The 24,902-nt window shown below is 35.1% G+C and overlaps 1 long non-coding RNA gene across 1 annotated transcript; it reads right to left on the reverse strand.

The window, feature by feature from the left end:
- Positions 1-14,263: 14,263 nt before the first annotated feature.
- On the reverse strand, positions 14,264-17,767 carry LOC144446015 (uncharacterized). The gene is made up of 4 exons (XR_013481942.1): positions 17,720-17,767; positions 16,301-16,353; positions 14,908-14,986; positions 14,264-14,556 (listed from the first exon to the last, which is right to left on the reverse strand). It is a non-coding gene; the product is annotated as an uncharacterized LOC144446015 (long non-coding RNA).
- Between the last annotated feature and the right edge of the window lie 7,135 nt (positions 17,768-24,902).

Genomic DNA, 24,902 nt, shown 5'->3' on the forward strand with positions numbered 1-24,902 from the left:
ACTGCCTGAGAAAACTGAATCTTTTAATGTTATTGTAGATCTACTGCAAATGTTTTATACGTCAACTTTGAGCACTGTTATAGCATACTGTTCTGGTTATTTTTGATAGTATGTTAGGCTTGAAAGATTGCTAAAGAAGACATAGACAGGCTTGACAAAATTATTACATTCTGAAATGGGGGAGGGGAGGGGTAAAAGACAGACTAACATTGACAACATATACCAAAGACACATTACGGACAGACTGGGAACAATATTAGCTGACGACACACATCCACTTAGGTCGTATAGATTGAAGCGGCAGACTACCACGCACCAGAACAACGCGCTATAAAGCAATCATTCATTCATTCAGCAATTAAATTACACAACCAACAGACCGACAGACAGACAGACAGACAGACAGACAGACAGACAGACAGACAGACAGACAGACAGACAGACAGACAGACAGACCTGGACTGTAGCCATACATGCTCACATGTTTAGCTGTGCCAACCTTTTTTTTCGAGTTGTTGTCCTTCTTTTATCCTGATTATGTACGTATTGTGATTGTGAAAGTCTTGCTTTTATGTACTTGTTTTTATTGCTTTTATTTACTTGTTTTTATTGTATTTATTTACTTGTTTTTATTGTTTTTATTTACTCGTTTAAATTGTTTTATGGCAAACGCTGAAATTTCCTGACAAGGATCAATAAAGTTGTATTGTATTGTATTGTATTGTGTTGTGTTGTGTTGTGTTGTGTTGTCTTGTCTTGTCTTGTCTTGTCTTGTCTTGTCTTGTCTTGTCTTGTCTTGTATTGTACTGTACTGTACTGTACTGTACTGTACTGTACTGTACTGTACTGTACTGTACTGTACTGTACTGTATTGTATTGTATTGTATTGTATTGTATTGTATTGTATTGTATTGTATTGTATTTGTAGAGTTGTACTCATATTAGGGAGCCTTTAGAAATTAAAAGGGGGAGGGCGGGGGAAATTAGGCTTGAACTGTTGCATAAAATGTCCTCCCCGACTCCGTCGAGCTAAATAGTGGCCCTCCCTCAACTTTCTTTCGCTAAAAAATGACCCTTCCCCTGTTCAAGACATGAGCTAAATGCTGTCAGAAATGTAAAATGACACGAGTCCTAGAATCAATGGTAAGCTATATAGGAGTATTTTATTGTCATCAATATATGTACAATTCATATCAAATTTGAATCTTGCGTTCTTAGATATTGCCGAATCACCGACAAAAATAATAACAAAAAAATGTTGTTTTAAAAAAAACCTCCCCTTACTGAATGTAAATATTAGTATCATGTAAGTGTACGCCTGTGACGTTGTTTGGTCGTGTTTGTCGCCCTCTGGAGGTCGTATTATATTTTCCTTTGTGTATGAAAATTTAAAAGTTTATTGTTACATTGTTTATTTCATCAAAGGATGAGAATTTCAGAATCTGTATTGGAAGCAGTTTATTTTGCACTACCTAATTATTGAAATAAGTTTACATCATTAGAGATGATGGTACAAATCCTATCTATGGTCTCATAAAGACTACACATTTCTGTTTTTGACTTCAGAAATAACAAAGATTTTAGATTTACAGAGTTTAAAGAAATTCAGTGGATTTTTACTTTTCAGATAATACAACCCGGAATAGGGGCTGTCAAACTCTTATTTCTTTTCGCAAAAACATCGATCTGACTCCAACTTCAAGACTCTTGAAAAAGTCTGTTCGCCCATTTTGCAAATGAAAACAAATTCTGCACCCCTCCAACACACACATACACGTGTAATCATAATTTGAATATCTCAGACCATCCAATATATATATATATATATATATATATATATATATATATATATATATATATATATATATATATATATTTTCATATATATATATATATATATATATATATATATTCATATATATATATATATATATATATATATATATATATATATATATATATATATATATATATATATATATATTGTCTATTGAGCTTGTGTGACACTGTGCGAAGGAAGACAATGTACTTGAACGCATACAGAAAAGAGCATTCAGAATAACCTTGGCCAACCACTACATTTCATACCAACAAGCTCTAAAATCATGCAAAAGCCAAGAGTTTAAACAAAGATGTGATATCATATGTTTGAAATTTGCTAAATCCTTAAATAAATCTAAAGACTTTCACAGCTGGCTTCCAATCAAAGAGGAAAGGAAAATGGTCGAGATTTGCGTAATTTCACATATGTTGCCTTATCATCTCTCCCTAGATTGCCCTTGGTCTCGAGATCGTTTACCTAGTGTCACCGCTGATGGCTCCAAGGTAACCAAGACGAGACTGCACTGTACGAGACTGTAAAATGAGTCGACAGAGAGGGCGTCCTTATCACCCCTCTCTAGAATGTAAATTGCGTCAAGTCGTGGCATCCTTATGATATCGGGGGAGTACTGAGAGCCCTCAACGGCAGATTTTTCCGTCTATGTCTTACCTTAAAAGTCAATAATTGCGGATATAAATAATGGCACCCCAAAATTACACAATGCAAATATATTCTTATCTTTCGCAATGTCTTCATTATTTAACGTTATTCTTTTGTGATCAGCAGTGCATATAACCAACACATATACAATAAAACACATCACAACAATATTTAGAATTAATGTAGCTCAAAAGTTGACAGAGTTGTCTTTATTACTGATTAAATGTGGATGCCGAAAAATACATGAAATTACTAAAATGCACAATTCTTTTCTGATTTAGAAATAAAAATGTATTAATTAATCTTGACATACAAAGACTGATAATTTGCTGCGAGCTGGCTCCCCAACCCTTCCTTCGTGCCAAACATTTTCAAGCAAAACAGTTGAAAGCAGGGAGGTAGGATTATGCCAATGCTCTGTCCAGCTATAGAGTGTTTTCTCACCCGTGCCAAATGTAAACGTATTGAACCGTAGACTCGGAAATGAGGTATGATAAAAAGGGAATTATAAATAATATGGGGTCAGAGGTTACCAGCACTTAACCCACCGTTGGGATAGATCTTTACCATCTATCCAGATTTCATCTTCCTTTGACAGGACAAATTGAATATTCCAGGATTTCATAAAATTATATGATATATGGGGTCAGAGGTTACCAGCACTTAACCCACCGTTGGGACAGATCTTTACCATCTATCCAGATTCCATCTTCTTTTGACTGGACAAATTTGAATATTCCAGGATTTCATAAAATTATATCGTATTAAATATGGGGTCAGAGGTTTCCTGCACTTAACCATCTATCCAGATTTCATCTTCTTTTGACAGGACAATTGAATATTCCAGGATTTCATAAAATTATATGATATATGGGGTCAGAGGTTACCAGCACTTAACCCACCGTTGGGATAGATCTTTACAATCTATCCAGATTTCATCTTCCTTTGACAGGACAAATTGAATATTCCAGGATTTCATAAAATTATATGATATATGGGGTCAGAGGTTACCAGCACTTAACCCACCGTTGGGATAGATCTTTACCATGTATCCATCTTCTTTTGACAGGACAAATTTGAATATTCCAGGATTTCATAAAATTATATCGTATTAAATATGGGGTCAGAGGTTTCCAGCACTTAACCATCTATCCAGATTTCATCTTCTTTTGACAGGACAAATTGAATATTCCAGGATTTCATAAAATATATGATATATGGGGTCAGAGGTTACCAGCACTTAACCCACCGTTGGGATAGATCTTTACCATCTATCCAGATTTCATCTTCTTTTGACAGGACAAATTTGGATATTCCAGGATTTCGTATTAAATATGGGGTCAGAGGTTACCAGCACTTAACCCACCGTTGGGATAGATCTTTACCATCTATCCAGATTTCATGTTCATTTGACAACACAAATTTGGATAGTCCAGGATTTCATAAAATTATATGATATATGGGGTCAGAGGTTACCAGCACTTAACCCACCGTTGGGATAGATCTTTACCATCTATCCAGATTTCATCTTCTTTTGACTGGACAAATTTGGATAGTCCAGGATTTCATAAAATTATATGATATATGGGGTCAGAGGTTACCAGCACTTAACCCACCGTTGGGATAGATCTTTACCATCTATCCAGATTTCATCTTCTTTTGACTGGACAAATTTGGATAGTCCAGGATTTCATAAAATTATATGATATATGGGGTCAGAGGTTACCAGCACTTAACCCACCGTTGGGATAGATCTTTACCATCTATCCAGATTCCATCTTCTTTTGACAGGACAAATTTGAATATTCCAGGATTTCGTATTAAATATGGGGTCAGAGGTTACCAGCACTTAACCCACCGTTGGGATAGATCTTTACCATCTATCCAAATTTTATGTTCATTTGACAGGAAATATTTGAATATTCCAGGATTAACCCATAGCCACCGTTGGAATAGATCTTTACCAACTATTTAGATTTGTCACTGAAATATATGATTTGCAGACAATTGCAATTTATATAATCACAAAAATAAAATCGTTGTCGGGATCTCCGTTACCATCGTTTTTAGTAATTTTTGTCATGAATAATATAGGTTTATATGTTTAGTTTGTTTCATTTCGGGTTTTTTTCCGTTTTGGCTAATTGTTTAATTTGGAAATGTCAATAATTAGTAAAATTTGGCAATTTCAGTCGACTGTTAATTGGTATATTGGACGTCAATGAACGCGTATATCATATGGCGGAGCCCATTCATGTTAATCATTTCTCGAAGAATGATATAGATGTATATGTAAGCTATAACTTTCCAAAAAAAGTGGGAGCGGGTGGGGGATCAAGGAGGGGTAGTGATTGTGCTGTTTACTGAATTATTTCATTCCCTGACGACATGCGTCTACGGTTATGCACTGTCTTATTTTAATTTATAATCTATGGTTCTTTGCATTGACGATGAAAACAGCAGCTAATAAGTTAAGTTTGTTTCTGTAGAGTTTTTGCTAAATTGTACAATATTTGCGCCAATGTAGATACTTATGTTACATACTGAAAATTCCACAGAAGCAATTTCCAATTTGTTTTCCTTACATCAGTTATCGTTCAGACGTTATACGACATAGCAAAAGTGTAACGAGTATCTTTTCGACAAGATAAAATAGGTAAATACTGCAGCGGAAACCACGTTTTCAACTTACACACAAATATACTACAGTTTTTTAATGTGGTAGATTACACAATTGGGTGATGACAGTGACATTGCTGTCCGGATATAATCACCCTGTAATCAATGCAAGATAGTGAAAATAGTGGAAGTCCCAAAAACGCATCTGAGTTCATGGAAAGTATAAAACAACGCTCTGAGTTTAAGCCAACGTCGATTCCGTACCTTATATCAACAAGTTTTAGTTTGTGTAGACCTATAGTAAGTTGAAAGCTTGGTTTACAGTTTCGTATTCCATTATTCTCAATCCGATTGCGTTCAAAATGAAAGGTTTGTCGCAAAACAGGTTGTTTTTCTTCTACTGATACCTCGTAAATGCGTCTAAGACGATGCAGTAAAAGAGGATGTGGTTTACCATGGGTTTCTTTATCATCCCAGTTATTAATCATTACTGCTCCGTTAGGCAATATTTTACTTGTGTATGACAAATAGATAACCAATTCACATCAAATTTACAACTGAATCAATAAGGAAACACAAAGGTACATGATAAACTATACTAAACTAAACAAAACACCAAAGTGATGAACTCAGCAAAAATGTAAATAATTGATAAAAATTATTCAGAATTTTAAATCACGGTAAAACGATGTTTCTGCTATTTACGAAAAATAATGTAAATATAGTGCACATCAGGTCTGGAAGATCGTATAAGTTCTTCTACCTGTTATTATGGATTGTTTACAAAACCAAGAAACCTATAAAGTGGTGAATGATTTGTAATAATAGAGTTATCTTAATAAATTGATATAATTCTCCTTAATTATTTATCCGATGTCTATTTAGCGCTGATTTTAAGACTTAGATCGTTTTATAGTAACCCAACATACCCGTATGTAATCTCAGTTGTTTCCTTGTGTACACACCACACATGGCGCTGTTTTCTCTTAGTCCACACTTTAACATATAGTTACCCTGTTCATGGAATATATTTACTTTTCCTAGCTTCCTCATAGATAGTAAATAGATTGAGAAAGTTGAGTATTTTGAATTCATGTACTTACAAATTGGTGAATTTATGTGGTATTTTAGAGAGGGCCGTGCTGTCGCTTTCATCGTCTTCGCTCACAACCGAATTATAGAATCGTCATCAAACGAATGTGATAGAACCGCATTGTGTTGCCACTGGCAACTGTGTTCTTCTGACTCATTTCACGCCAAACGTTGGCGGCGCTCTTTACTGTACGTCAGTACGCGACTACATGTAATCTGAAAGACGGAAACGTTGACCGTTTCATTATATGCAGTGAAATAATATATAAGGTCTTCATAGTTGAACGAATTATTGATAAACGTTAACTTTAAATCTGTTTACTTTGTATGAATGATTCTATAATATCATCGATAGAAAACATTTATGGAAGTTCCAGTATTTAACTTTGACTTTCAAGAAGAAATTACAAAATGTTGTTGTTCATTTTTTTCTGGAGATGTAACTTTGACATCTTCACATAAATATGTTTTTTCGTACAGTTCCACAGAACGAAAATCCAAATGAGTAGACAGTGATAGAGACAAAATTACAATTCACAATGGATATATAACTCTATTAAGTCAGCGATGCTAGAAGTTAGAACCATCACCATTTAAAGGTTTAGTGATTTAAAGATGAACAAAGCACAGAATTGACTACCTTGACAGACTTCTGGTGAGAAGTGAAAGTATTCGTGTTCCAAAATGTATCATACATAACGTTCATTTATCCCAAGGTATGTAATAAATTTTAATGATTTCATACAAACAAAAGGTTTTGATTTTCTTTGTTTCAGTCCACGATATCTCTCCTACTCACAAGACGAACTTAGCTGCGCATCATGGATCCATGGATACAAAAGGTGAACTCACATTCTTTCTATTGTGTCAGTTCTGTGTTTGGTGGTTTGATCCATTTCGTGTAAATGTTGACGTAATTGCTATCGTGCAAAAAGTCTGACCTACAAAAGGTTTCAAAGGAAAACTTTATCATAAAGATAACTTGACTTTGCCGACATGTTGAATACATGTAGAATATATGTGTCCCTCAATATTTATTTAGACAAATTACTTGTAAAGTTCCCAGGAGATCGAATATTTATCGCATAAAACGCTGTAGTGTAATTATCCCGAGTACTGCTATCAGCGTGCGAAATATATTCGACCGACAGTTTTTTCAGAATTATAACAACTTGTCGGTCCTTATGACCAATTAGAACTTGGAGTACCTAATAGCTTTTATTCAAATATATATCCAATTTTACCAACACGAATCTGATCTTGTGTTATCTATATATTTTACTCTCGCTCAAGTCAAATTAACCTGTTAAGCAACAGAGCTAGCTCGCTACATGTGATGTTGTCAATGTTGATATCATGTCTATATATGACGTAGCATGCAGCATTTTAATACTTAATCATCACATGGTTGGTTGAATTTCGCTAATTATTTGTGTCTTGACTAATCAGAACGTATTAGACATTCAGACTCACTTTAGGGACCGGTCAGTTTCTTCGGCCTGGGGGGGGGGGCGGTGGATTGGTAGGGGGGGGGTCACCCTGTTTTTGAAATTGGCAGTAGGGGGGGTCATGCTGTTTTGAAAATTGTGGATAGGGGGGGTCATTGTGTTTTAAATTATAATGGAAGAAAAAAATCCTTTCTACAATGGCATATAGCCTTGTCTGAAATGTGGTACATGTCAATATTTGTTCTTGTCCCTGTTTCTTACATGATTTCTTTAATATTACTTATTAGTTCAAACATAACTATACATATACATATACATGTATTACCTAGCTACCACACTAGTTACAGAACATGTCATGTAAATGCTTGGCTGTTTCACAATCAATGCTTCACTTATATTGCAGTTTGGGGCAAAAGTGAACTTGAAGGTTTCGTAATGGCAATTTTCATAGATAGTTTATAAATGAAGTTAATCTAAATTGTTCTACTCGTCATGTCATTGACACTACAAATCACCACATCTATCAGATTCCAGTTTCTATTATACACTAGGTATGACCACCTAAAGTTCTCTAACATACCGGTGACTTTATTATACATATATTAATGCCCCTATACTAATGTTACATGTCTATTTTATGTGATATAGGAAACTCATTTAAAACGTACATTTACGTTAGCTTTTCGAAGCTTGGAAATATTACCTCAAAGGTTATGAATAACCTAAACATTGCCTTAGTATCTCAAGCAAAAAACTCCATATCTGCCAGGGGGAAAACCCCAAGGACTTCCTCACCCCCAGAGGTCACTCATGCATTCAACCAACAATCAGATGCACCAACAACCTTTTTACTATCATAATGGTATTAAACTTTTCTTAAATATTTTCACCCTATTCTAATTTGAGATGATATTGTCTTTTCAAGATCTGAAATGTTTGCCAAGATAGTCTAAAATTGCCTTAATCTCCAAATCTCCCCTACCAATGATACTACCAGTAGATGTGCTGACCTTTACTACATGTATTTAATGATGCCATTTAACTGTTTTAAGAACATATTTCAACTCTATGTAAGTTATAAGGAATAGTTCTGATACTTGATGGTACTGCCTTGTAAAGTATGGATTAAGTTATTGCTAAAGGGTCTAAATAGCGTAAATATTGGCTATAAGAATAAAAATCCTCCAGGGCTTCTAGAGGGAGACCCCCTCAGACTCCCCGCATGAGGTGGACATATCCCAGTCTCAAGCTCTTCCCCTCTTACTGTCAAGATGCTATCAAAGTATATTTCAAAAGTATTTCAACCCTATGTAGTTGTTTTTTACATGTTGGTGTTGTCTTGTAAGGCTTGGAAATTATTGTCTGAAAGGGTCTGAAAAGTCTCAAAATTGACTTTTTTTAGGGAAAAACCTCCAGGGCTTCTAGGGGGAGACACCCTAGGAACATCCCCCCCCCCATGAGGTGTACACATCCCAGTCTCAAGATCTCCCCCCCCCCTACATCTTACTGTCAAGATCCTATCAAACTATATTTCAAAAATATTTCAACCTTATGTAGTTGCTTTTTACATGTTGGTGCTGTCTTGTAAAGCTTGGAAATGATTTTCTAAAAATGTCTGAATAGTCTCAAAATTGACTGTTCAGAGTTAAAAACCTTCTGGGCTTCTAGGGGGAGACCCCTAGGACCCCCCATGACAGCTGTACATATTCCCTTCTCAAGCTTTCCCCCTACCTTCCATTGTCAAGATGCTATTAAACTCCTTTTCAAATATATTTACCCTGTGTAGTCAATAATTATAATTATGATAGTGCTAACCCGGGATCTTATAAAGTAGATGCACGACAGTCAAGCAGTCCACACTGAGTCACGATCAAAAAATACATGTCACTCATGCGAATATTATATATGGGGGGGGGGGGGTCATCATGTTTTAGAATTAAGTGATAGGGGGGATCAGCCTGTTTTGGGTTTTACAGATAGGGGGGTCAGTGACTTTTTGTCGGCCCGATTTAAGAATCCACCGCCCCCCCCCCCCAGGCTGGAGAAACTGACCGGTCCCTTACGCGTTCAGTACATACATCTCCGCCATAATAATAACTGTAGTGAAGTTTACTGTTCGAAGCATTCTAAATACTTTTAACTCTCTTTAAGACAGTTCCACATTGTATTTGTAAGAATCTGGCGATATTTAAAAGGTGGTCATGAACCTCCAGAAGACGTCAATAGCAGAAATAAGAGTCTGCTGCTGCTTCTACATCAGCTGTTGACACAGACGATGAATCTGACCATGGAACATGTGATTGAGGTTTTATCGAATCGAATAGTGACGAAGGAGAAGACTGTAATCTCTTTGAGATTGCAGATGATGAAGATGAAAGATTCATTCATCCATATTATATACAATCTATGTATCTGTATTTGTATGGAAGGAATACATTTAATGAATAACAGAACACATTTTGTGAGAATGAATGTCGATGGTCTCTTGGTTTATAGTTACAAATGACAATTTCTACTCATAGTCGAACAATTACTTGGAAGCGAATCCTAAGGCAAAAATTGAAAGAAAAAAATGTTTAATTCCAATAACATGACTTCAAAACAACATGTGATTCAGAAGTATGGAGACTGTAATAGTACCGTTATAGGCTGAAGATATCGTTTTTCTAATAAATTGTTTCTCTCGAAATGCAAATACGAAAAGGTGGCAGGATTTGTGCAAGTGCCCACAACGCAGAAGTCGGGATGTGTGCCCCCCACCCCCCGTGAATTACATACCTTAGGTATAACAAGGAATGTCAGAGACCAACAAATGTAAATGAGATCAGTACGACTTCAGCGGTACCTGTAGTAACGAACGTGCATTTATAGGCGACAAAATTCAGTATCACCGGTACCTCTGATCTGTTGTCCTGCATTGAAAGGATTTCTGAGAACTTATACGCTGTCAGTTGAGACTGACAATAAGTTAGTGATAGTTATATCTCGATTACTGAAAACTTATTTGTTGTCGTCTAGCTTATATATATGTTTCCATTCCATATCCATTGACTTCTCAACACATCATCAATACAATTTCGCAAGTTTATTATTTTTTCCACAAAAACCTGACGCAAGTAATATCACGGAATATAATGTAAAAATGTGCTCCAAAAATAGTTCAGACATAAACGTAACTGTGATTTTCCAAATATTGTTAGTTATATTTCAGCAACTGAATAATTTTCCTCCCGTTTAAGATCAATTACACTCTATATTCTGTTTTATTTTACTCTCAGAATGATTTACAAAATATACGATAAACTATTGTATTATAAACAATAAACTATTGTATTATATAACAATAAACTATTGTATTATGTAACTAGTTTCGGTGCAAACCTTTGATGTCTATTGTTTATACATTATAACCAAATATTGGGTTTGCCTTATGAATAACAAAAGATGGATAAGTTTCCTTGGTAGCATATATAATACTGTAAGTGCCATTTCGGAAAGAAACGACTAAAAACGCAGATTATGACCGTTTAAATGTTAATACAAGACTTAGTTATAATTTATTTCACGACTGACCGCACAACACTTTGATAATCTTTAATTGATAATTCACGTTTATTGACTGAAGGAAAAGTTAATTTGTTGTATATTGTCTGGTGTTCTGTGAGAAATATTCCAATGTCTTAGATATTTTTCCTATTCAAAATTGAGTGATTTAGGATTGAAAATCACCTAAAATAAAATTGCATATATATTTGAGTCGTCAGTCATCACATCGCCACCTAGAGGCAGCAGTTAGATATTCCGAATATCTCCTTTTTTGCGGTGGTTCTATAGACACTCAAAACATTCCTCCTTATTTCGTCTTGTATGTCTGTGATCAGTACATACCGGTGTGTGTTAGCTACATGTTACACAGACCTACGAGACGGGACAGGTCACTGACGTCATGGGCACTATTAAAATGGGTTCAAATAAGACTCTGTATATATGAAATTGAAATGTATTCTCACTTGTCATCATAAATAAAGAGTTGATTCAAAACATAAATTTCAGAGAAAGAGAGAGAGAGAGAGAGAGAGAGAGAGAGAGAGAGAGAGAGAGAGAGAGAGAGAGAGAGAGAGAGAGAGAGAGAGAGAGAGAGAGATGAAGGCATACACAAATACATTCACATGGACGTCACCCAACTAATCAATGAATGTAGGTATTCGAAGTTATTGCGGCGAAGCCGTGAGAAATCTTTTAATTTACTCGGTTAACGACCGCTCCTTAATTTGGTTAAAATCATGAGCAAAATACCAAATCCATGTGATGATAATAATGTTTATAATGAGTACTTTGGCCACTGGCCCACTGTACAGTCTCGAAAAAAGAGAAATCAAGATAACGTCTAAGGTCAAAGGTACAGCTAGTATATAATACAAAACATAATATGGGAGATTCAAAGAATATAAACGAAAATTGAGAACATGTTTTGTTCTTATTCAACGTCTTGTGAATATAGTGTTCTTTTTTCAAAAGCATAAAATAAATATCTTGCACAGTTTCTTATAACAGTATGATTTTGATTGTTCATAAACCTCAAAAATGTATAATCAGATAATGGCTTGTCTATATACATTGTGGGAATACAATCAATACCATGCCTTTCTGATCTTTCTGATCTAGAGACGGTACGGGGATATGTCCGTATCGTATATCTTGTGTGTCATCGAGACATGACAGATCGCATCCAGATCACAGATGAACTGTCTACAAATTTCTCCACAAATAAACGAACATCAAAGTAAACACAAAAATGTTGAAGACTTCTGTCTAAAATAGAACTCAGAACTGACTCTTGAGGGCGCTGTGATGAAATGTAGCTCTCAGTCTCTCTGACGAAAGAACACTTTATTGGCTGAATCATAGCTCCTACACGAAACGTGTGGGGTCTATGGCCGAATTCAGTTAATTGTCTGTAAGGTAAAGTTATCACCCTTCAATTATAAGAACATCTTAACCAAATATATGTTCAGCTTTTGTCTACAGTAAGGAATCGAAGTAGGTAAACAAAGAGTCGGCAGCAGTATGATAAACAAGATACTCAACGGCAGTATGGTAACAAAGCACTCTATTGCATACAGGTTAATTTCGTCCTCTAATATGTAGAGGCAATTAATACTCCTGACCCAAGTTATGCCAGGACGGACCGTCGACTTCCCTAAACGATTCATGGAACGTATAACTTAGTGATACTTTATGTAAATACCTTTAAAAGAAAGACATCACACAGAATGCAGCTGGTAAATACGAAAGTATTTTATTTCATGAAATAATGTCATTGTACTAAAATGTTCTTTTGATTTAGAAATATATATTTCAAAAACTGTAGAAGAATAAGTGACAATTGCACATTGTTGTCATGTGATAATTTGATTAAGAATAAGGGTAGCTTACAAAGTCAATATATTTTTATTTAAAATAGTTCAGAGATATGCTTAAAATTCATTTTGTGCATTAATTTTGTATGATATCCATGGCGACAATTTTTAGCCAGTATAGATTACAAAAGTATAATAGGAATGGTGTGAATCTAACCTAAAAGTCATATCACTACTATAATGCATACTGTTTATGTTAATGTATTCAACATCATTATTCAGTTGCTGTCAACTCAAACATAAATCTATGTTTAGGTTTACTTTGCAGCACAGTAATTAAATAGATTGCTCTAACATTTCTCGGAACACAGAGAGGGATGCCTTAATTGCAGGTGAGTCTCTTAGTTTTTTACTCAACTGTTTGGATTCATCAAAGTAACTGGAGTAATTGCGGAGAATGGTGATGATTTTCTCTTTCCATTCAACAACATTCTGCTCACAATCTCTGACACCTACTTCTACAACAACTGATCTATACTCTCGTTTGAAGTTGATTTTCAAGAAATCAGCAATTCCAGAGTTGCTGGTAACCAGAGTAGGCAGTCCTATAGCCATGGCTTCCAGGGCAACCATTCCAAACGGTTCACAACGAGATGGCATGATAAAAAGATGACTCTTTTTCAAGTCATTTCTTACATCTTGTTGTGTACCATACGGCAAAGGGATTATATCTATATGTGAAGATGTGACATGCTTATCAAGGAATTCTTTACTCTCTCTTTGCTTATCACTTGCAATCCCTCGGACTCGCCATGCTGGGGGTCCCGAAGCCTTTGCCTCATCGAACACATTTGCTACACGACTTAACGCATCAGCTACAACATCATAACCTTTCAAATATTCTACCTTTGCCACTCGACCAACTGTCAGAATCTGGGCAGGAAAATTCTGGTCTGGTTCTTTGAGAGTAACATTAATGAATTCTTCATCTGGTAAGGGAAGAAATTCTTTATGATTTATAACAGTATCAGAACTCCTGAATTCGTTTTCAAATAGTCCAAAAATCTTTGGACCCACAGAGAAGAAGGCATCTGCTTTCTCTGCCTGTTCAACGATTTCATTCATTTTTATCTCAATACTCCCAATATCCCAAGATTCTTTATGCATGTCGGTCGATTGTGGCATGATATGATTAAAGAGGAACACTTTCGCATTTGGAAAGCGATCTCTCCTAATGTTGAATGCAGCTTTTGATGTTATTGGAACATGACCAACAATAACTTTCAAATCATGTATATCTTGTTGCAGGGTTGGGAAATGTACTGAGTGATAGAAATTCAACCAATCAAAATTTGGTTGATTGGAGGTCTCATTTTTAGCTATTATTAAATTAACACCTCTTTCTTTAGCATCTCTACTGTCAGCTTCAGTTGCAGTGAAAGCTGTCACATGAACATCAAAGTCTGCAGTCTTCACTTGTTAAGCAATACAGCGATGAACAGCAGAGATACCACCCTTAGATGTACCCCATTCATCATTCAAAATTAACACATTTCTGAAAATAGTAAAGAATAATACAATATCGTCTGATGAGTTATAACATATTAAACTGTTTGATAGATTAGATTTTTATAATACGGTATAATAAATTTAGGTCTACTCACTTAAATGGGATAATTGTATGTATGTATGTATGTATGTATGTATGTATGTATGTATGTATGTATGTATGTATGTATGTATGTATGTGTGTATGTATGTGTGTATGTATGTATGTATGTATGTATGTATGTATGTATGTATGTATGTATGTATGTATGTATAGAAAAAAGATGCCTTCATTGTTGTTGTTGTTGTTGTTGTTGTTGTTGTTGTTGTTGTTGTTGTTGTTGTTGTTTAAACTTACCCTTTACTAAGTTGTTGAGTGGCACCTGTGATGTCCTTTGAACCATGACTTTCGACATTTAAACTGTAATCATGACGATCTAAAATAAAAAGTCAAAATCAGGTTACTTAGGAAATTCAAAATCTTCGAGTTTGTCTATTGCAATACATTAAGTTCACATTGATTGGAACCTAGTTGCAAAAAATTGCTGCCATTTATTTGAAGGTTTGCTATATGTACTGCCAGTATAGTTTAAAATCCTGTAAATGGATACAGGGCCATGGGCTGATTGTATATATATTTTGTGTAACAACAAATATCTCATCCAAACGTATCATCTCACAGAATTCCGCCTCATATCGTCACTTAGGTTTCATTTTCTGGAGCGTAAGAGAATCTAAAACTGTTTAACATGTGTACCAATTAGGGACCACACCTATACAGGGCTTAATGCGACACAGATGTAGTGTACATTGCCAAATTCACCCTTAGAACTGATAATGAGACTTAATATGTACATTGTATATATTCGCAGGTATTATAAAGTTGCAGTCTAGATTCATCTCTCTGCCTCTTTACACTACTCGTACATTCAGTGGGAAAGGACATGGTCGAAATCCACCTTATCCTAGTAAAAGCTAGAAGTTTGTGATTAGCGAATATATATATATAAACAAATACACAATTTTGTTTGAGGAAGTTGTAATTTGCAAGATATAGGATCAATCAAAGTGCATGATATGATGTGACTTGAAAAGCACGGCACATATTAGGACTGATTGCGAAACAGTCGGATGAACTCGTTGAGAACTTGTGTACGTGTGATTATCAGAAATTAGTTTATGTCAATATTTGTTACAATTGTAAAGACTGATTTTTATAGAAAGAGTTGTATTAACTCCAAGTAATTATAGTCTCCCATGGTACTGAGATCTGATGGGGATATGACATATTCCATAGATTCTAGATAAACATCAATACCAAAAGTGACGTCTTCTGTTAATGAATATCAATATTCGTATGGTAAAATATCACTATAGCAAGACTTATTATAAAATGATATGTTAACAATATACTGAGGTGTGTGTGTGTGTGTGTGTGTGTGTGTGTGTGTGTATGTATGTATGTATGTATGTATGTATGTATGTATGTATGTATGTATGTGTGTATGTGTGTGTATGTGTGTGTATGTATGTGTGTATGTATGTATGTATGTATGTATGTATGTATGTGTGTGTGTGTGTGTGTGTGTCTGTGTGTGGGGGGGGGTCACTTTGGAAATTGTCGTCTAATCTGTGGATGTCATTTTGGCTTAGGTCATTGGAGCTGGGGTGTCATTTTAAGAAAAACCTATGCTCAACTCCAAAACGACGCCCCACAGTCAGTTAAAAATGACCTTCCCTTGGTCACACACCTTTGTCTAACTGTTCTTCCATTTTCTACTTCCTCTGCAATTCTTCTCAGTATCTATATTAAAATAAAGACATATGGGAAAAACAATTCCATTAAACCAACACAGACACAATGTGATAACATGTATTACAGCATTCTTGTACAAAGCAAGGAGGCCATCCAGTTGGGTCATTTATCATGACAGTGGCCTCACTTTTGTATGTAAGGGAGCGATCAGTTTTTACGGCCGGGGTTGGGCGGGTGACTTCTTGTTCGTGTTGTACTTAAAAATAGTGACCCCCCCCCTGTGATTCATCCACAAAACAATCCAACCCCCCACACCCTGACAAATAAAAAATCCCACTGACCCCCCCCCCCCCGACATCTGTTGACAAGAAACATTCTTCTTGTACATGCAAAAGACACTCTAGATTCTCAAAACACAATACAGCACACTACATAGTCAATTTTACTTGTTACATTTACAGTAATTTTAAGTGTATCTGGTAAGTTGCTAGATCCCAAATCCATTGCTTCACATGTATAAAGCTCTTTAGACAGGAACCCTATGAGAAGTATGATTGTCTGTTCATAGACATGCAAAATATTCATGGTTTAGTAACCAAAAGTTCTAGGATATCTAGGATATTAGAGATACAAATTCATTAAATTATTTGAAAGTGTGTCTCTATTGGTTATGTTTGTGTGCAATTCCACATGTTCAGGTCAATGGAGGCACAGATTTTAGAGTCAGTCCATCCAGTAAATTTCAAGGTATTTCATTTCTTATGTGTTATGTGTACAGCTACACATGCAAGTATTTATACCACATGATGACACAATGCAACTCATGGCCTGCAATATTGAGAAGTCATTTCTAACAAAACTGTTGCTTAAAAGGTGTAATGTTATGACTGATGTCATATGCTTGGGATGTATCAAGAGACAAAGAGTTTATGTTATATTTGAACGTATATATAGCCATTGTTTATGGTCACATATTGTATTCACATACATTTGATGTTTGTAAATTTATGTACAGCAGAGTGGTTCATGAATTCGATCAGTTGTTGAAAATAAGGTGACCCCCCCCCCCTTTATTCACTTTGTAAAAATGACGACCCCCCCCCCTTCTTTGAGTCCCACATTGAGGTGCCACTCCCCCCCCCCGGCCGTAAAAAACTGATCGCTCCCTAAACAGGAGACGGTCGCATAAAATTTAAAACTTCAGGCCTTGGTATGTATTGGCGCTACTAGAAGTAAAACATTAATAGACTATCTACTCTGATTTCATATTATATAATAAACACACAAATTTATAAAGCGCCTGATATCCATCAAAAGATGCCCAATGGCGCTCCCAGTTCACATGAATGCTCTTTGGAATATATGTGACCTGCGATGTATCGTGTTTTCCGATGATCATAAGAAAAACGCAAACCTTTTCGATGCAGTATATTTGCGATCCGGGAGTTCCCCGAAGTTTGGTTTCCTCGAAAGGTCGAATTACAGTGTACTACAATGGATATGTTTGAACGTTTGAGGGCGCTAACACAGCACGAAAACGCCTCGGACTGTTCTAAACCGGCAAACATACAGTTAGATCTCTGAAGGGTAGAAGTCTTTCACTCCTAACTTGTACTTGCTCGTAGTTAGGTCTGTGCAGGGGCATGAGGCAACAATTCTGGTGAAATTCGAAAATGATAATGATGTCATACAGGTAATAAAGGCCCAAGTTAGCTATGAGTCACATTTACAAGTTCCGTCAAGTTCTTGTTTATCATTATATTCAGTATCTTGAATCGCTAATTAATATCTAATTATAATACACAGAGAAATACATATATTTAACTCGATCGAATCGAATCATTTGACTGTGTAAACAAATACTCGTAAGTTTGCCCGAAACAGAAAGTGTCCGTGAACGAGGGCGACGTGGTTTCAATCTTGCGACGAAAAAGAACACCGCAGTGTCCTACCCCTTCTTTTTTTAGCAAATCAGCAAATTGAGCAAATTGAGCAAATGCCGAGCTCGTGGAGATTGAATTTTCAAAATCCAGTACTTTTATGGACAGTTGCAAAGATTCGAATCATGCGAGCGCGCAATCGCGCGACAAGACAGATAATTTATATGACCGTTGGGGGCGCTACTCAATGGGTACACCACAGCATACACATCATTGCACATGCAGCGTACATAGTTTAGACATGCATTACGCATGTTACGTCCCAGTCCGCCGTATCCTATTTATATTTCAGCGCGTTTCAAGTTACTGTATGTATTTTTCTGTGTATTTTAATTAAATATTAATTATTAATTCAAGATAATGAAGTAATTATAAACATAATCATAAACTTGATGGAACTTTTTGATATTGTCTTTATTCATGTTATTCAATTGTTGACTGACACCAGAATTGTTGCCTCATGCCCTTGGTCTGTGAAGGGTGTAGATGTCTGTCACTCCCAACTTGTACTTGCTTGTACTTAGGTAGCTGACATTTTCCAGTTAGCTGTGGTGGAAAACTTAGTTATTACCATATTTGCATAACGGTCATTGAAGGACAATATTGACAGCCTTCCGAACCTAGGGGAGTACATTTGTCATCAATCTAACACCATAACAAACATTTGTCATAGATTTGATATTGTGACTTCAAGGTAGATTTGATATTGTGATTTCAAGGTAGATTTGATATTGTGACTTCAGGGTAGATTTGATATTGTGATTTCAAGGTAGATTTGATATTGTGATTTCAAGGTAGATTTGATATTGTGATTTTAGGGTGGATTTGATATTGTGATTTCAAGGTAGATTTGATATTGTGACTTCAAGGTAGATTTGATATTGTGATTTTAGGGTAGATTTGATATTGTGATTTCAAGGTAGATTTGATATTGTGATTTCAAGGTAGATTTGATATTGTGATTTTAGGGTAGATTTGATATTGTGACTTCAAGGTAGATTTGATATTGTGATTTCAAGGTAGATTTGATATTGTGATTTCAAGGTAGATTTGATATTGTGACTTCAGGGTAGATTTGATATTGTGATTTCAAGGTAGATTTGATATTCTGATTTCAAGGTAGATTTGATATTGTGATTTCAAGGTAGATTTGATATTGTGATTTCAAGATAGATTTGATATTGTGACTTCAAGGTAGATTTGATATTGTGATTTCAAGGTAGATTTGATATTGTGATTTCAAGGTAGATTTGATATTGTGATTTCAAGGTAGATTTGATATTGTGATTTCAAGGTAGATTTGATATTGTGATTTTAGGGTAGATTTGATATTGTGATTTCAAGGTAGATTTGATATTGTGATTTCAAGGTAGATTTGATATTGTGACTTCAAGGTAGATTTGATATTGTGATTTCAAGGTAGATTTGATATTGTGATTTCAAGGTAGATTTGATATTGTGACTTCAAGGTAGATTTGATATTGTGACTTCAAGGTAGATTTGATATTGTGACTTCAAGGTAGATTTGATATTGTGACTTCAAGGTAGATTTGATATTGTGATTTCAAGGTAGATTTGATATTGTGATTTCAAGGTAGATTTGATATTGTGATTTCAAGGTAGATTTGATATTGTGATTTCAAGGTAGATTTGATATTGTGATTTCAAGGTAGATTTGATATTGTGATTTCAAGGTAGATTTGATATTGTGATTTCAAGGTAGATTTGATATTGTGACTTCAAGGTAGATTTGATATTGTGATTTCAAGGTAGATTTGATATTGTGACTTCAAGGTAGATTTGATATTGTGATTTCAAGGTAGATTTGATATTGTGACTTCAAGGTAGATTTGATATTGTGATTTCAAGGTAGATTTGATATTGTGATTTTAGGGTAGATTTGATATTGTGATTTCAAGGTAGATTTGATATTGTGATTTCAAGGTAGATTTGATATTGTGATTTCAAGGTAGATTTGATATTGTGATTTCAAGGTAGATTTGATATTGTGATTTCAAGGTAGATTTGATATTGTGATTTCAAGGTAGATTTGATATTGTGATTTCAAGGTAGATTTGATATTGTGATTTCAAGGTAGATTTGATATTGTGATTTTAGGGTAGATTTGATATTGTGATTTCAAGGTAGATTTGATATTGTGATTTCAAGGTAGATTTGATATTGTGATTTCAAGGTAGATTTGATATTGTGATTTCAAGGTAGATTTGATATTGTGATTTCAAGGTAGATTTGACGCTAATGGTAAATACCCAAATTTTATTTTTTTATAAAATAATTGCTATCAGTTTATTTATTTATTTATTTATTTATTATGTATTAGGGAGTCCTCAGTAAATATAAGGGGATAGCCTGAGGCAAGGGGGGGGGGGGACATTTGACAAATCGTGCATATGGTTGGGGAGGACAATATTCTATAGTTGGTGATTTTTGCTGATGATCACATTGGCTTGTGAGATTCAGCAGAAATGTATATCCAATAGGTGAACAATTAATATTCATGACTCCTCAGTGCTTAATACTTTCAGTTAAAATGTTGAATGTTTTTGAAAATTATATCTGTAAAAGAAGAACAATAAACAAGTTTTAAATGCATTTGACATTTACTATTTTAAAATGCAAGGCATGGATAGGCAATTAAGTTACAATACAAAATCTATAAATTCCAACACATTTGTTCATATATCATTACAAGAAAATAGTGCAAATTATTATATTTATTATCTACAACCTATTCAGTCAATTCTTGATCAACATGTAGTCATCACATTTAAAACAAAGGTATGTACAAATCCTGATAGATCATTAAAAGTATAGACACAACTGTTACTACAATGTCTGGGTATGTCTTTATACAAAACAAATCCTGTTGTCCTGATCTATTTGGTTTTTTTATTTTCTTACATTTTATCTTTCTTTTTATATTTTGCTCTTAAAAATGGAACATTCAAAAAGCTTGGATAAAAATTAATGTTTTGCAGTATTTTTGTAAGTAAAGTGTATGTCTTTTGAAAGAGATAACCACAACTTGAAGATTATGAAAACCCAAAATATGTCAGGTGTTACTTAACATGTCATGGCAGTGACCTTGACTTTGTCAGAACTGGACCACAACCTAGGGACTATCATCAGACCAGGACATCAGATATAAAAGCATATGTATGCAAGACAAATTGTATGTGTTTGAACAGAAAATACAGAATTTATACCCTGGTCATCTAATAATGCATGTCCACATCATTTGGTGCTCAATATTTATTCAAAACATTCATAATCACCATTATTTTCCTACTTTGTTCCTATCTAAACTTGTGCAGGTAGCCAGGAAATACAAGTATAAAACTAGGTGTCTTGTCAGTACTCCGGCATCTTTCAACTTGTAGTGACAACACCCTTTACAAATGTAAGTCATTTGCATTTTCCTACAGTGAATCATAAAAATGCTGGAAAAAAGTTGCTTTTTTATGCAACCATACTGATGGCAACTAATGACCATTACTAATTTGTTTCAATTTATCTGTGACATGTCAATCATGTAGTAATAACATGTCCCTGACAAAAACAATATTTTGACCTGATTTCAAAATTACAATGTATGGGAATTTGTACATATTTTAACAAATTCCATGAAAAAATAGGACACTTCACCATAAATAAATCACTGCTTGTCACCTTGGATGTGATTATACTGTGCAGTATTGTTATATAGGCCAGTACACAACATACAATAACTTTTATACATATTCAACCGACTTAATACTACATTCTTAAAGTACAAATATATCACCTTTTTTAGAGACCCAATATTTACACACTAAAACAACATGTGGGTTTTAACAGTGATATTAACTAATTCAGGCACATGACATGACAAATTACACATAGTAACTTTGGTAACTTACTAATTTCACTTTAATACCTCACTAACCTTTTGTAAATTAGACTTTGATTATTTCTATACTTCAAGTGAAATGACAATTGTTTGTTGACAGTTACTCAGTAATTTTGGTGGTTCATACTTTGTACCTTTCAGGACTCTATCACTGAAATGAATATTTTCCCTGGACTGTTATTTGCAATGTTTTAAAGGCACACGAGCTGATTTTATATCTTCTGGGGATGTCATTTTTTCTGCATATTAAAAGATAAAAGGTAATATTCTACCATAGATTCATCACTAGATTTTTTCAACGGGCTTGTGGAAGAATTGCGGGGACGAGTATCGACACTTGAACATGAAAATCAAGAAGTCAGGCAAACAAATGTGCTTCTTTCAAATCGTGTCACAGAGCTGGAGAAATATACAGAAAGTTTGAATCAATACAGCAGAAGAGAGAACATAGAAATACACGGAATAGTGGAAAGTACAGAGGGAAGAGAAAACACAGAGGACATTTCAATAAGAATCCTACGGAAGATCGACCCAGACATCATGGAAAGTGACATCGAGGTTACACATAGACTAGGTCAGAAACACAATGGGGTCGGATCTACTCTACCAATACCAATCATCGTCAGATTTATCAGCAGGAAGAAACGCAACTACATCTACTGGAACAAGAAAAAGCTCGCGAACATTAACACTACAAACTATACACGCTTGTTGGGTGGTCAAATTACGGGGTTTTTTTTCCAATCCTGATATAGAGGGCGTCAATCTGGTTTATTACTTTTGCCAGATTAAAGAAACGCACGTTCTTTCAGGTAGGCCTTGAGAAAAATAGAGTTAAGTATAGTTGTCCAACTATCACCAGTGGCACTCAATGTTGAAATTTCTGAGAGATCATTTCTATTATGCTCGCTATGAGTTCAGTTTAGTTCAATGTTCATAATTCATTCATTTTGAATAGGAGTACCTCCCCCGGCACCTCCCTAAGGAGTATTAACGAGAAGATTAAAATGGTTGTACATAGAAAGAGAAGAAATAAATAAAATAAATAAATGTTCACTTATTCGTTTAAACTTGCTGTAACGTTCTTGCATTATTCAGTGTGTATGTATATTGTCTAATGTACTATTCAAGTACTGTGATGTGTATACGTATATGTAACAGATCATGGGTACAGAATGTAACTAGCACAGACAGTTACATGTCTGTGGTAACTAGTGAGAATACTACAGTCGGACATATCATTGGCCCATTTACAGTACGCTGGAGGATTGATTCAAAGTCATGTATTTGTTATGACGTTGAGGGCAGTATATGATGTTAAATGCCATAATCTGTCTTCTGAATCAGCAATATATACACAAGTAGGATAGATTGTATATTGGTTGAAAACAGTTATGTTGGCTTGCAATATATAGGTATAGATGATAACCAATAGTTGGGGAACGGATGTCAAAAGACTGTGATGTAACAGTAGATGGATCAAGAGTTGAGTGTGAACCAGGTGATGATAGATAATGCAGTGATGAATCGAATACATATACATGTGGGTATATCATATCATATTAATTTGTCCACCCAATGGTTGCTGATCTTCTCATTGACAGGTATTATCCATTTGTTTTTCGTCAGAGTGTGTTGCATAATGAGATGTACTGATCATGGGAGGGTTATATTTGGAGAGCAATGTGTGGATGTTGGTAGACCAACTGTTCTCATTAAATCATTTCATGTAGCCTATCTGTAGATTCCAAGGACTAGCACTTCTACGCTATTTGCTATCCTAAACTATCATTTTGATTTTTTCGAAGTTTTGCTGTCCTCTCACAGTAAAATTCAAAATCAAACTGTCTGTTTAATAGTAAAGGAAATAGCGTAAAAGTGCTAGTCCTTCTCATCTACAGGTAGACTATATTTTATAATGATTTCTCTTGTTGCTATGTTGTAAATACGAGTCTTGAATTGCACAGATGTTTTATATAAACATAATTTCATTTGATGTATTCTTGCCTCAATCAGTAGTGTACCAAGTGATATATAGGGGACTGGTTGGGCAACTACCAGGAAGGCCAAGAGAATTTGAAATTAGATGTTAGCGTTTTGTTTCCTCTAATTGAATAAATATAGACATGAGAGAGGAACTCATGGATATACAGTAACGGTATTGTACATTTTGTCTTTGAGACTGCATCACCCCCTTCACCAAGTATACTCAGTCACATGTATAAAGTTAGTCTCAGATTCAGAATCAGATTCACAATGGGCATCACCCCTTCACCAAGTATACTCAGTCACATGTATAAAGTTAGTCTTAGATTCAGAATCATATTCACAATGGGCATCAACCCCTTAACCTTCACCAAGTATACTCAGTCACATGTATAAAGTTAGTCTCGGATTCAGAATCAGATTCACAATGGGCATCAACCCCTTAACCTTCACCAAGTATACTCAGTCACATGTATAAAGTTAGTCTCGGATTCAGAATCAGATTCACATTGGAGGACAATGTGAGACTAGTCTTATATTGAGCCTCACATTCAGTCTCACTATATAGTGTCATATATGTTGAAAATCACGATGACACTCAGCAAAAGTTGTCAAACAATAAATGGGTTCCATTGGGAGTGAGCTGTACAGGTTTTTAGACACCCCAGGGAGTGAGCTGTACAGGTTTTTAGACACCCCAGGGAGTGAGCTGTACAGGTTTTTAGACACCCCAGGGAGTGAGCTGTACAGGTTTTTAGACA

This window comes from Glandiceps talaboti, chromosome 14 (assembly GCF_964340395.1).
Source record: "Glandiceps talaboti chromosome 14, keGlaTala1.1, whole genome shotgun sequence".
Classification (NCBI taxonomy): domain Eukaryota; kingdom Metazoa; phylum Hemichordata; class Enteropneusta; family Spengelidae; genus Glandiceps; species Glandiceps talaboti.